This window comes from Arvicanthis niloticus, chromosome 1, assembly GCF_011762505.2.
Source record: "Arvicanthis niloticus isolate mArvNil1 chromosome 1, mArvNil1.pat.X, whole genome shotgun sequence".
In the NCBI taxonomy this organism is placed as follows: Eukaryota; Metazoa; Chordata; class Mammalia; order Rodentia; family Muridae; genus Arvicanthis; species Arvicanthis niloticus.
Window position 1 is genome coordinate 116,374,807 of NC_047658.1, and position 14,482 is coordinate 116,389,288.

The 14,482-nt window shown below is 37.6% G+C and overlaps 1 pseudogene across 1 annotated transcript in view; it reads right to left on the reverse strand.

The window, feature by feature from the left end:
* The window catches only part of LOC117721899 (solute carrier family 22 member 27-like), a 55,222-nt pseudogene extending 49,913 nt beyond the window's left edge, over positions 1–5,309 (reverse strand). Inside the window, exon 1 of the transcript XR_013105252.1 lies at positions 5,246–5,309. The product of XR_013105252.1 is annotated as a solute carrier family 22 member 27-like (transcript). The remainder of the gene's footprint in view (positions 1–5,245) is intronic.
* Between the last annotated feature and the right edge of the window lie 9,173 nt (positions 5,310–14,482).

Below are 14,482 nucleotides of genomic sequence, written 5' to 3' on the forward strand. Positions count from 1 at the left end.
TTGCTTGTTGAGTAGATACACCAAGGCTGATCATTCTGCAATATACAATTCTCAAAACAAATTTTAGTATCAAGATAGTTTTTTTAAAGAGGGCTGACATTTTATTAAGATGCCCTTCAACAGAGGAATGGATACAAAAAATGTGGTACATTTACACAATGGAATATTATTCATCTATTAAAAATAATGAATTTGAGAAATTCTTAGGTAAATGGATGGAACTAGAAAATATCATCCTGAGTGAGGTAACCCAATCACAAAAGAACACACATGGTATCTACTCACTGATAAGCGGAGATTAGCCCAAAAATTTGAAACAACAAAGATCCAACTACCAGACAGACATGAAGCTCATGATGTAGAAAGAGCAAGTGAGGATGCCTAGGTCTTTCTTAGGAGGAGTAACTAAATACCCAAGGGAGCAAATATGGAGACAAAGTGTGGGACAGAATCTGAAGGGGGCGTTGTAGGGAGACCATTCCATCTGGGTATTCATTCCATGGGCAGTCACCAAAAATAGACGCTGATAAGGATGTCAGGATGGGAAAGCTGACAGCAGCCTGATAAGGCTGTCTCCTTAGAAGTCCCCCAGAGTCTGACATACCCAGAGACAGATACCCACAGCTATCCATTAATCTGATCAAAGGTTCCCAATGGAGGAGTTAGAGAGTAAGTTGAAGGAACCTTAAGGGCCGGTGGCCCCATGAGGAGAGCAACAATACCAACCAGCTCCCCAGGGCCTAAACCACCAGTCTAGGAGCACATATGGAGAGACACATGACTCCAGCTGTATATGTAGGGGAGGATGGCCTTGTTGGGCATAGGTGGGAGACAAGGTCATTGGTACCCTGAAGGCTGAACACTGGGGGGGGGGGGGATCTGAGGGTGGAGAGGGGGTTGGGGGTAGGTGGGTAAACACCTGTGACTTTATTAATCTGTTTTTAAATAACATTCTTGGTTTTGTGTTTTTTTTTCTGATGTCTCTGTTTCATTATATCACACTAATGAATATTTTGACACATATTTCCTAGAATGTCATTATGTTAACTACTCCATTTTTTGATTATTAACATTTTCTGTGGCACTCCTCAAAGAAGAAATGAAAATTGCCCTATGACTACATTGTGTGACACTATTATTGAAATATGTTAACTAATGTCTTCTCACTTCAGATAGGGAAATGAAGAGACCAAAGAATAGACACCACAAAAATCCAACTTGTTGAACCAATGAGTTTTATTGAGTTAGTCCAAGGAATATGTGTGAGGAGCTCGTTAAGGGAGTAACATGACTCAAAGATAGTTCCATCACCAAATACATCCAGCATGGGAGATAGCTCATGAAACCTGGAAATAGTGCCCTGCCTGGCACACAGTTAGTTCAACAGGTTGATGGGTGGCCTTTGTTGGCAACACAGTTGTTTTGAGTCACTTCCTGGTAAGATAGATGAATTCCCACTGTTCTAGAGCATTCAGCTGGTTTGAGCTTTTTCTAGGTAGATCAGCTTGTCTGAGAGTGTCTTTCAGAAATGCTAACTACTTATACATACATGGGAAAGGAGGTGGCTAGTGAATCTGGTCAATGTTAGGGACTTCTCAACATTACTGATTTACCTCCTGAGCCTCCCTGCAGAATGGAATTTTTCACCCTCTCCTATAAAGTCCTATTGCTTCACTTCCCTGTAATGATCTTGTCTCAAAATATGTGATCATTCAGCTCTGCTTCAATATCCTGTGTTTTAAGGAGTGTCTGAATAACAGGGAAGAAAAGTGAAACAAGTTGATTTGCTGAAATTGTCTACTTAAAGACAATATATATTCAGGCACAAGATACCAATTCTTATTACACAATTTATTGCTATAGTATTTACTTGCCTAATTATATAATATTATGGAATATGTAACTATCAGAAACCTGCATCAAAGAGAAGCAAGCACAGAAGTGATAGGTATAATTCACTTCAAAGAATGAGGGTTAAATTGAAGGCTTTATTCTCTTAGCACTCAGGGAGGTGGCCAGCTCAGGAACTGAACCATATCCATAAAAGAAAATTGTACAACATTTTAAAAGAATGAAATCACAAAGTGAGGCAGAACTGTGTGGGCTATAGCATTGTCTGGTTATACTTTTTATACAAAGGATTGAGCATGGAAGCATTGGAGATTTGCCATAATTTATAGTCATCCAGTCATAGGAAGGGAGTATGTTAGTGGTTGGGCCTTATCCAGGCTTCTAGGTTTCAAGATTCTTGACTCAGAGCCTTGGATGTTTAGAGAAAGAATGAGTGTTCAATCTGCATGTAGTCAATTAGGTCATGACAGGCAATCTGTTATATACATTTATGACTTGGGTATCTTAGTTTAGATAACAGACAACTCCTCTATTTACATTCTTTTCTAATTTACTGGTTAACAGACAAACAAGAAACATCTGGAGAAACAGGATAGAAATTGGTTTCTGGCCTGGAAACATGAACTTACTTTGATCTTGGCAGCAAGATGGAGGGATTATCCAAGAGATGGATGAATTCAGACAACTATCTTCTTACACCAATACACTCCCAATGACACAAGGTTGTATATTTCACAGGCATCAAAAGTCATTCTGTTTGTCATGATCAAGCAACTAAAATGCCATACTTTTTTCACTTGAGATTTCATCTATTCAGTTCAATGTCCAAAAGGAAGGGAACCATGTGCCTTAACCAAGGATAACACTCTTTTCTATAAATTATGTATCTACAGTGAAATTAATCATATGACATTTCTTAGTCTTTATCCCACAGTTAACCCTTCCTCTATTTCTAAACTGTCTTGTGTATCTGCATTTTGAACATTTGTTCAGAGTTTTTTTTTCTGTTTTAGTGGCAGAACTAGAACAGTATAATATACAATCAATACTTCAACTTCTATAAGTTCCATCTGCTAAAAGTACACATAGAGTGAGTGGGAGCACTTTAAACACACTCACCTGCCTGACAGATGGCCACATATACTTCCTAAAAATATGCCAATTGTGAATAATAATTTAGCTACAAAATTAATTGCTGATAGTCACACACCAGGTCCCACTAGAAAAGAAAAAAACACCAAATCAGAGTGTAGACCTACTTAGTGCATATTTTCTCTAACCCTTTACCATAACCACTGATTTTACTCTATAGCCTTATCTTACTCTTCCACATTGCTTTTGAATACAATGTGGTTTCTAATATCAGCTAATATTAATTTTCTCTAAGTATATCCATCTAACACTATAGCTTAGGTTAATGATTTGTAAAACATGCAAAGAAGATTTCTCAAATAGGCCATAAAGTACAATTGTTTGAGATACTTAAAGAATCTTCTGGATCATGGTTATTCATGTATAAACTCTGATAATATTCCACTAGGTGTAGATTCTCTCTCTCTCTCTCTCTCTCTCTCTCTCTCTCTCTTATTTATTCCTTATTTTCTTCTATTATTTTTGGTAAAAGTGAGTATTTATTCAAGTGGGAGAGTGTTCTAACAAGGAGAAATATTCTAGTGTGTTATGGAGGTAAAATATAGTGTCTTTTCTTAGACAATGCAGATATTGAACACTGGATCACACATGTGAAACATAATCACTGTACCTTTGAGCAAAAGCCTTAGATGGTCTTGTGGTTTTATATAATCATGCAGTTATTTTTAAATTTTAAATCAAAGCTCAATAACACTGTCTAGCTATAACATTTCTAAGAAAGCACATAAGTATTAGCTAAAATTAATTAGTACATGGGGTTGAAGATATAGCTAAGAAATAGAGAGCCCTTACTGCTGCTGCAATGGACCTGAGTTAAGTTCTTAGCATATACATAGTGGCTCACAAACATCTCTAATTTCAGTTTCCTAGGATACAACAGTCTCTTTTACTTCTTTGTTTACCAAGCACACATGTGGTACATATACATATATTCTAGAAAACATTAATAAATAATTTAACTCATAAACTTTGGTCATCTTTCGAATAAAATGCTAGAAATAGAAATGTTTCACAAGTAATATATCATTAAATAATGTTGACTAAAATTGAAGACTGTGCTAAAAGAATATCCACCATTTGTGCTATTGGTAAAGCCACATAATGAATTCATGTTGGGGAAATGACTTACTGTTGTGGCCCAAGCTGCCCCACGTTTGGGGGCCAAAAATGTTGAGAACTGTACTACCCCATGTTTGGGGGCCAAAATGTCTCAGACTGCTCTATCAATGTTGGAACCCGTACTGCCAAAGCCTTGGGGGATAAGTTGTTAGACCCTGCACTGCCCCAAGCTGCTACGGTCTGCGGGTCGGGGTTCAGCAAGAGAGAGAGTGAGGACAGATGCGAGGAATGGAGACAAGGCAGAGTGTGATTCAATCCCGTTTATACTTCAGTCTCTCTTCTTCTCCAAGTCCCAAGTCTTGAGTTCCTAGTCCCTAGTTCCTAGTCCCTAGTGCCTCCAAGTTCCAAGTTACTTCTTCCAAGTGTTAAGTGCCTAATGTCTAATGAGTCTTCTTCCTCAATGCATAATTCCTACTCCAAGTTGTACTCTAAGTTGTATTCTCTAACCTAATTCCTAGTTCCAAGTTGTACTGTACTCTTCTGTCTGCTTCTCACCTTTTATATGTCTCACTTCTAAGCAACGCCTCTAAGTCATGCCTTTAAGTCATGCCCTTAGGGCTTGTCTCTAAATCTGATCTCTAAGTCACACCCTTAAGTCTTGGCTCTAAATTACAGCTTTAAGTCTCACATACCCAAGGGAAGATCCTGGGTATCTAAAGCAAGATATTATCAGAGTGTGCTCAGCTGTTGTAGGCTGATGTAATCAAGTCTCTTCTCAGGGTATATGGCTTAAGATGGCTGCAAGGATGATAGCCACCTTCTGTTGGCTCCCCACAACTTACCTCAGTTACAGTGGTGCAAAGAAAGTTGCTTCTGTCATAACCCAGCCATCCACACAGGGCTCAGTGTCTTGCTCTGTCTCACTGGAGAAAGTGCCATTCAAATGAAGAAGATGCCACTGTTGTTGGCAAAACAATGACACTTAGCCAATCTCAGGTTTGATGATCTCCAATCAAGGCGATGGAGATCATCAGGAGGTCATCAGGACTCAGGATCTCAGTGTCATTGTCTAGAACAGTGTCATTGTCAAGGATGGGGACCCAGCAGTGATGACTAACAACAGCTGTAGTAAAGTTCACCAAGATAGTGTTAGGTATCACAATTGAATTGAGGATGAGAAAAAGCTATTTGAAGGATCTGGAATTTCCCTAGGCTGCCGATTGATTCATGAGCTCCCAAAAGGCCATTGAGGCTGAATAACTAGCTCAAAAGAGAGACAAATAATTTACTGTAGAAAAGTATTAGGACAAAGCATTTAAAAATTATATTTTATAAAGATACCCTAAATAATGCACATCATTAGTTGTTCTTCATGTGTTCCCATTCACATCTGCATTGCTGTCATAGAACAATTACACTCTAATCAGATAATGGAGGTTTAAAATGCCCATGCCATTCATAATGAACGTTTCTCTCTCTCTTTAGCTTCCCTTTTTTAACATCACCAAGCACTGTAATGCTGTTGATATTTCTGCAATTAAATTTGTTAATGATTTATTTTTAAAGGTATTTTGTTTACACAGTGCCCCATGATCAAACATGGACATTGATCTGCAAATCTTAGAAGATAAAACAATTACACTACAACATTTTATGCAGTGCAGAACATGCCATCTAAAAGTCTCCAAGGTGACCCATTTACTTTTTATGTTTAATATTAAAGTTTGATAAAAGAGTTAAGAAAAAGAATTAAAGTTAAATTAGTTAAGGTAAAACACAGTCTATGTGATGTTTCAAATAAGAATATCCCTTCCAGACTCCAATATTTGAATGCTTGGTTCTCAGTAGATACAAATTTTTCATGAGATTGATAGGTGTTTCCTTGGTGGAGGACATTTGTCACTAGGGTTGGGCTTAGAGGATTAAAATGTGAATGCTATTCCTTGTGAGCTCTTCTCTCTCGTTGCCTCCACCTTGTCTAAATGATATAAGCTCCTAATTGTTACTGCACTGCTTTGCCTGCCAGTATGTTGCCAAGTTCCTTTCTATGAAGAATGTGGACTCATGCCCTTGACACTGTAAACAAGCCCTAAATTAAATGTGTTATTTTATAAGTTGTCTTTGTTCTAGTATGTTTTCACAGATATAGAGAATTAACTAAGACAAAAGTTTGTAGCAGAGGGTGGTGTATTTCTGTCATAGGTCTGGTTTTGGAGGTTTTTGAAAAAAATATGGACAATATACTTTGGAGTAGAAAAGTGGTACAACATTATATTCTAGTGTCTACTAAGGTTCACTTTGTATTTGCCCCTATTTAAGCTTGGAAGACAATAATGCTGGAAACAATGTGGACTATGCAGGCCCAACTCAATAGGTTATAGAAGGGAACAATATTAGCAACTGGAATAGTGATCATTCTTGTGATATTTTGGAGAGAATATGCCTGCTTCTTGCCTTTGTCCTACAAATATGCCAGAGGGTAAATTCAAAGGTTTTGGACTAATTTCATTGGCAGAGATTTCAAGACAGCCTAACATTAATTCTAATGTACGGTTGTTATGGAATATAATAAAGCTTGTGGATATCTTTGGCAGGCTACCAAGGTATACCTCTGAAAACAATTCACCATGCAAACACCTGATTCAAAAAGGTTTATTGATAAAGGAGATGGAAGTGAGGACCTGGAGAAAGAATAGAAATAGACATGTGGATGTGTAGGCAGACAGACTGATAGAAGGAAGCAGTAAGAGAGCCATGAGGAGAGCTGGGGGGCATAGAGAGGGTCATACAGTGAGAACTGAGAGAGAAAACACAAAACAATAAAGCTGGTATGGCTATGGTCATTTTATCTTCAACACACATCTGATAAACATGATGTACCTGGCATACTTGCATCAGGGGCAGGTCAACCAATTGCTAGGTCCATGACAGGAGGCCAGTAGAATTACTTCTACCCTAACAGTGATTATCAGTGACCACACTTACAAACTTCTAAAGTGAAAAAGCAAGAAAAAGGAGATACAGAATATGCAGTTTATGTGTGAAAGAGTACCGGAAAATTCTAATATTGCAATGAAGTCTTGTTCTCAAAGATATAAGATTAAAGAAAAGCCTGAGGCAAAATGGAATAAAGTGGTCCTTTGAGGCAACAACCCCCACCCTTCAAGTTTTTAAATTGCAAAATATTGTTTGTAGTTCTAGCTTTATTTGCTTTAACAGGTACATTTGCTGGTGTGCTAATAAGCACCCCAGGGAGGACTTTTGTCACCTATGCCAGTAAGATTCCTTATGCACTGATGTTCCAGCATTTCAGGGATAAAGGGTTATGTACTCTATTGTATAGCTACATGCTGCTGAAATTGCCAGGGCCTAGAAAGACTGGAAGGCTAGTGAAAGGCCGGGACAGTATTCAGTCAATTGAACAAATTGAACATTCATCAAAAGAATCTGGTTCAATAATCCAGATTAAGAAATCAAGAGCAAACACATTAGCTGGCCTGGTTCACCTCAGCTTTCAGCAAATTCAGGGCTGGAAGCCGTTTGAAGAAGTTTGTATTCCATGGCTGATTCCTGGATAGATGTGTTGGTCAAGTGGAAATCTGCTTAGACATATATTTACTAAGAACAGAAGATAAAGTTTATGAACTTAAAGAAAAATACCACATTTCAAGATCCTAGGTTTACAGTTCTAGTAGTTTTGGGGAGATAATAAGTTTCAAAACAAGGGAAGTGAGGGAGAGATAACACCCTCAGGAATAGGAAAGTGGAGAAACAGTCTGTACTTATCTGAAGTCCATTTGACATATAAGAGGACCTATAAATCCATTTGACCTTAAAACTCTGTGGACTCCCTAAAATTTACCAGTTTTTTATTTTACTTTACAAAAGATAAGTTTTGGGTATATTAGCATTAAGACTGTTTTTAGTCTGTACTGAAGTCCACATTGTAGCAAAAGCACCCAAAGGCTGTCCATAAAAATGCTGGATAGACTCATGCCTTCCAGTTATTAAAAAAAAAAAAACTATTGCTTTGGGTTACAGAAAATGAACATAGTTTTATCTGTACTGATAGTTGGCTGTATATAAATTGGAATGAGATTTCTTTTTAGCCCAATAAGAAGCACCTTTAAGTCCACGATTGGAAGACTGTTGTTATTCTTCATTACATGGGATGGTTGATTGATTGATTGATTGATTGATAAGTTGATTGATGAAAGAGAGACACTTCATGATAAATTTAGCCTTCTCAAGCAACAGAGAATCAGCCCTCAAAGACTGAACTCCAAACCATTTTTGCAGAGCCTCTTTAATATTACACCAAAGGTACATTTAGAAAGTCAATTTCTGCATATAAGAACTTATTGTCTAAACTAGCTGTTGTCCTAAAAGAACCATCGCCTTAAGCAATTTTCAGACTTCCTGGTTTACCAGGCATGTCTCAAGACTAAGTTCTGCAAAGGCTGTGAGAATCATTTAAAAGAGTAGCTCTATAAAGTCTCCATCTCATGGAGGTTAGGGAGAACCAAGACCTAACACTATTACTGATGCTATGATGTGCTTACAGACAGGAATCTAGCATGGCTGTCCTCTGGGAGACTCTACCATCAGTTTACTGAGACAGACTCAGATTCTTACACTCAACACTGGAATGAAGTTGGGAACCCCTATTGTTGATTAGGGGAAGGATTAAAGAAGCTGAGTAGTAGGATGGCCCCAAAGGAATAATAGGAGTCTCAATTAACCCAGACCCCCAGAAGCTCCCAGAGACTGAGCCACCCACAAGGCAGCATACATAGGCTGGACTGAGACTCCCCAGCATATATATATATATGGACTGCCTGAACTGGCCCCAGTGAGAGTAGATGCACCTATTCCTCCAGAATCTTGGTGCCCCAGGGAAGGGGGAATGCCTGAAGCAGTAGGAGCACCATCTCAAAGTGAATAGGGAGAAGGAATGACATGAAGAAGTATGACCCATCCTGCTCAGTCACTCAACCAGTTCTCAAGGGAGGCAGTGAGGATTGAAAAGAAAAAGACAATCAGAAAACATTATAACATGATTCCAGCCTGTGCTGAGGCTGAAGCAGCTTTATTTTTTTCCAGTCTGCTTTTGTATCATTCTAAGTACTTCCAAAATCATGGTCAGTTCTTCAAAGACAAAGTAATCAAGCAATGTAGTAAGCAAGGAGATAACACAACATAATAATCAAGCAAAGTAGTAAAAAAAGAGATCACACAAGGTAGTAACCAAGCAAATCAGTAAATAGAGCAGAATGATCACTGTTTCTAATATTCTTATCTCATCCTACTTCCTTGTCTGAATCCAGTGACAAATATCAAATTTTTAGAAGCAGTACCAAATACAATCAACAACAGTAGTCAGTGATTTTTCAGTTTATCAGAACTCCATTAGTCAATATGCTATTAAGTTGACAAACTTAGTTAGCCTAGTCATCAATACCATCAGAGGTCTGACAAAGATAATTTATATCAGGAGTTTTAATCCAAAAGCCTGTGTGTCAACTATAATGACTGAGACTTATTCACTATCTAGATGGTTGGCTTAGGCTACCATAGTCTCTATGGCTACATTGAGAGCAGTGGTCAGTCTTTGGCTGTCATATAGAACAGAATTTGATCTTCAGTTGCCACACAGAGCAGCTGCCAGATCCAGGTCTGAGATATTTTCTTATAGAGAAGAAACTTGGGGAACGGACCTTACATTGACCTGGCTGGGTAGACCAATCAACTCAACAGTGTCCACATCTTGGGTAGAGTGCTGGTAGCTGGTGAGGCATGAAGAAGATTTCCCAGTAGTTAGCAATACCACCATGGTGGAGAAGTCAGTGTCCCATGGTATGTTTGAGCAATTGTAGGGTTCTCTGGGTTCCCTGTAGGATCTGACATTTCTCTCTGTCTCAGGAAGTTTCTTGCATTTAATATTTTAAATGCCACAATCAGCAGATCTCTGAAAATTATGAGGAACATATTCTATATATGATATAGATATTTGTATGTAAATCAGTATATCTGATTTTATACAAATTTTATGCCTTTTTAGTTGCTGGCTTTCAGCTTTACCTTAAAAACATATATAGTAGGCTAAATAAAGCTTACTTCTGTAGTTAAATACAGTTGAACATAACATGTCTAGTATGGTTCTAAACACAATAATTAATTTAATCACTTATAATGTGACTATTAACTTGCATGTCTTAATCATCTTTAACAATTTATAACAAGTTAGTAGCTTTTACAAGAACAGAATTTACACATTTCATTCTATCAAGTTTGAACCTTAAAGAACAATTTGTGAGATATAGCTCTTTAAATATAAAAATAAAACTTTAAATGTTAATAAATCCAGTCCTTGGGGAGACTGTACCTTTATTCTCCTGGAACTTCTATAGTGTGCCATTATAGACTACCAGAGTTTTGTGTATGACTTGTTTATACAATATCTAAAATTTAACAATGTTAGCAAAGAGAGGGAGGCTAGATCTACATTCTAATGGTTGCTTCTGTTAAGCTGAGTAGAGCATTGGTGAGGAAAGAAATTATATAGAGCCTTTGACATACTACCTAGGTCATTGTTTTGCTTAATCATAAGATAAAAAGATCCCAGTTTCTGGTGTTTTTTTATTCCATACTCATAGATGTGGCCCTAAATCTTCAGCATTTTACTTATTTTCAAAAATTGAATATTGATGAAGGTATTGAAGGATGAAACAATTTATAAATTTAAAATGTCCCATAGATTTATTAATATATGCATAGAAAAGATGGCCCTTTGAAATATCCAGTTTTTACATATAAAATTTCTGAAAACTAAAAAATTTCCTTTTAGAGAATTTTTTTAAATAAAGAAATATATTTAGTTAGGTTACCAACTTTAACTTCTCTGTACCAGCCCTAACAATGAGTATAGTACACAATCAAATTTCAGGATTGTGATTAGATAGTGATGGTCAGGCAAAATGAATATACTAATACAATTTGTAACTTATATAGGAAAGGAAGATGACTCATGAAATTCAATAAAAACATTGCTTCATTTTGAACATCAGATCTAAGCACTATCAGGCTTCCCTCACCTACTCATATATTTTTGTTTATATACCAAAATAACTTTTATTTGAAACACCAATGTAAATATAGTCACAAAAAATCATATTCCAAGATGAAAACATGCAGTCTAACTTGCAGAATTATACTTATGGTTAATAAGCATGCAGAAAATACTCACGAAATAAGAATTTTATGATAGGCATAAAAGCTAGCTTACAACAGATGTTTTTAGCCCAATGAGAAGCACCTTTAAGTCCACAATTGGAAAAATGTTGTTATTCTTCATTACATGGGATAATTGATTGACTAATTGATTAATTCATTGATTAGTTGATTGGTTGATTGAAGAGAGATACTGCAAGATGAGTTTAGCCTTATGAAGCATGGAATCAACTTCTTAAGATTAAACCACAACCCCTTTTTGTGGAGCCTCTTTATTGTTACACAAAAAGCACCTTTAGCCAGTCAATTTCTGCATATCAGAACTTCGTATCTGATCTAGATGTTGTCCTAAAAGAACCATCACCTTAAGCAATTCTTAGACTTCCTGATTTGCCAGGCATGTCTCAAGACTAAGTTATGTGAAGGCTATGAGAATCCTTCAAAAAAGTAGATGTATAAAATCTCCATCTCATGGTGGTTAGGGAGCATCAAGACCTTATACTATTACTGATGTTATTATGTGCTGATAGACAGGGGCTTGAGCCTGGCTGTCCTCTGAGAGGTCCTACCAGCAGTTGACTGAGACAGGCTTAGATACTTAAATCCAAAATTGGACTGAAATTGGGAACTTCTGTGGTTGAATTAAGAAAAGGATTAAAGAACCTGAAGGTTAGGGCAATCCCCTAGGAAGACCAGCAGTCTCAACAAACCTAAACCCCTTGGAGCTCCCAGAGACTGAGCCACCAACCAGACAGCATACATCAGCTGATCTAAGATCCCAAGCATGTATATAGCAGAGGACTGCCTAGACTGGCCTCAGTGAGAGAAGATGCACCTAATCCTCAAGAGACTTAAGGCCCCAGGGAAGAGGGAATGACTGGTGAGGGAGAGCACCCTCTTGGAGGCAATGGGAGAAGAAATGGGATGAGGAACTGCAGGAGTGGGGACCAGAAGTTTGACAGCAGCTGGAATGTAAATATATAATTACTTTTTAAAACCTCAGAAAACAGTCACTGAAAAAAGTCTATTTTCCAAGCCCAAGTGCTATAACTCTGAAATTCATGCCAGGTACAATGTTTCTGATAAATTCTGCTACAGAACACAACCAAAGGAAAATTAAAATCTTAAGTTTGTGACTGCTAACAGTAATCAGTGCTTTTCCAGTTTATCAGAACCCCATTGATCAGTGTTAAAACTCTGAACTTCTAAAATTTTAGTATAACAATAGCATAATGGGGGGGGGGGGGTCAATCTGAATTTTTTTGTTTCCTTAAATCATTTTCTTATACCTTTAAAACTTGCATTTACATTCTTTAAACATTTTCTTAGACCCTCTGAACTTACATGAACTTAAAACAATTTTAACCACTTACCAGAGACACAAGTTGTTATTACTAAGAGCAGCCATTGCAATGCAAGTTCTACCTGTTAACCTTTAATTTCAAGCCTGTTAGCAAAGCAAATCTGTCTGTGTTTCTCAACTGGAGGCCTAGTAACTTGCTTTCAGCTTAAGTAGCTTGCTCTAGAAAGAGCAAGGCCTGAAGTTACAAGAAATAAAGTAACAAGGTAGCTACAGCTTTGGGGAAAAGTGCTGGATTCTTGGCACTGTTAAACTGACAAAGGTAGTTAGCCTAGCCATCAATGTCATCAAAGCATAACTTATAGCAGAAATAATAATCCAAAATCCTGTGTATCAGTTATGATGACAGAGATTTATCCACTATCTATATGTTAGACTTAGACTACCATAGTCTCCATGGCTATACCAAGAGCAGGAGTCAGTCTTTGGCTGTCATACAGAACAGAATTTGATCCTCAGCTGACACAGAGTAGCTGCCAGACCCAGGTCTGAGAGATTTTCCTATAGAGAAGAAACTTGGAGAACTGACCTTACATTGATCTGGCAGGGTAGAGGAATCAACTCAATGGCGTCCGCAGCTTGGGCAGAGCCCTGGTGGCAAGTAAAGCATGGGAAAGTTTCTCCAGTAGTTACTAAAACCACAATCTAGGTTTTATAGGCAGTGCCTCATCTGTGTGTGTGTGTGTGTGTGTGTGTGTGTGTGTGTGTGTGTGTGTGTGTGTGTGTGATCTATGGTTCCTTAAGTTCCCTGTAGAATCTGATGTTTCTCTCTATCTCAGGAAACTTCCTTCATTTAACATTTTCAATGTCACAATCAAAAGATCTCTGAAAAATTTGAGGAGCATAATTTATTAAGTATATCTGAATTTATACAAATTGTACTTTTTAAAGTTGCTTTCAGCTTCACCTTGAAAACATATATAGTAGGCTAAATAAAGCTTATTCCTGTAATTAAATACAGTTGAACTTAGCATAACTAGTTTAGTACTGAACACAATAAATAATTTAATAATTTATAAGGTGACTATTACCTTGCATGTCTTAATCATCTTTAACAATTTAGAACAAGTTAGTATCTTTTATAAGAACAAGATTTGCACACTTATTTCTACCAAGTTTGACCCTTAAAAAATAATGATTTCTGAACTTAAGCTCTTTTAATATCAAAATAAAACTTCAAATGATAATATATCCAGTCCATGGGGAGACTGGCAACTTTACTCTCCTGAAGTATAGTACACCATTACAAAATATCAGAGTTTTTTGTATTACTTGTTTATAAAATACCTAAAACTTAACAAAGTTAGAAAAGACTAGGAGACTGGACATATGTTCTCAAATCAGTCTTTGTAAGCCTGAATAGATCTTTAGTGAGGAGAGACAATCTATAGACTCTTTGCCAGACAGCCTAGGTTATTGTCTTGATGCATCATAAGATACAGAGGCAGATACTTGCAGTCAATCACTGGAATGAACATGGGGTCCCCAATGAAGGAGTTAGAAAAAGGACTGAAGGAGCTGAGGGGGGTTGTAACCACATAGGAAGAACAACAATATCAACCAACCAGACCTCCCAGAGCTTCTAGGGGCTAAACCACCAACTAAGGAGTACACATGGAGAGACCCATGGCTACAGCCACATATGTAGCAGAGGATGGCCTTGATGAACATCAATAGTAGAAGAGGCCCTTGGTACTGTGAAGGCCCAATGCCTTAGTGAAGGCGAATGTGAGGGTAGGGAGGTGGGTGTGGGTGGGTAGTTGGAGGAACACCCTCACTAAAGCAGGGGAAGGTGGAATGGGATAGGGGGCTTCTAGGAGGGAAACCTAG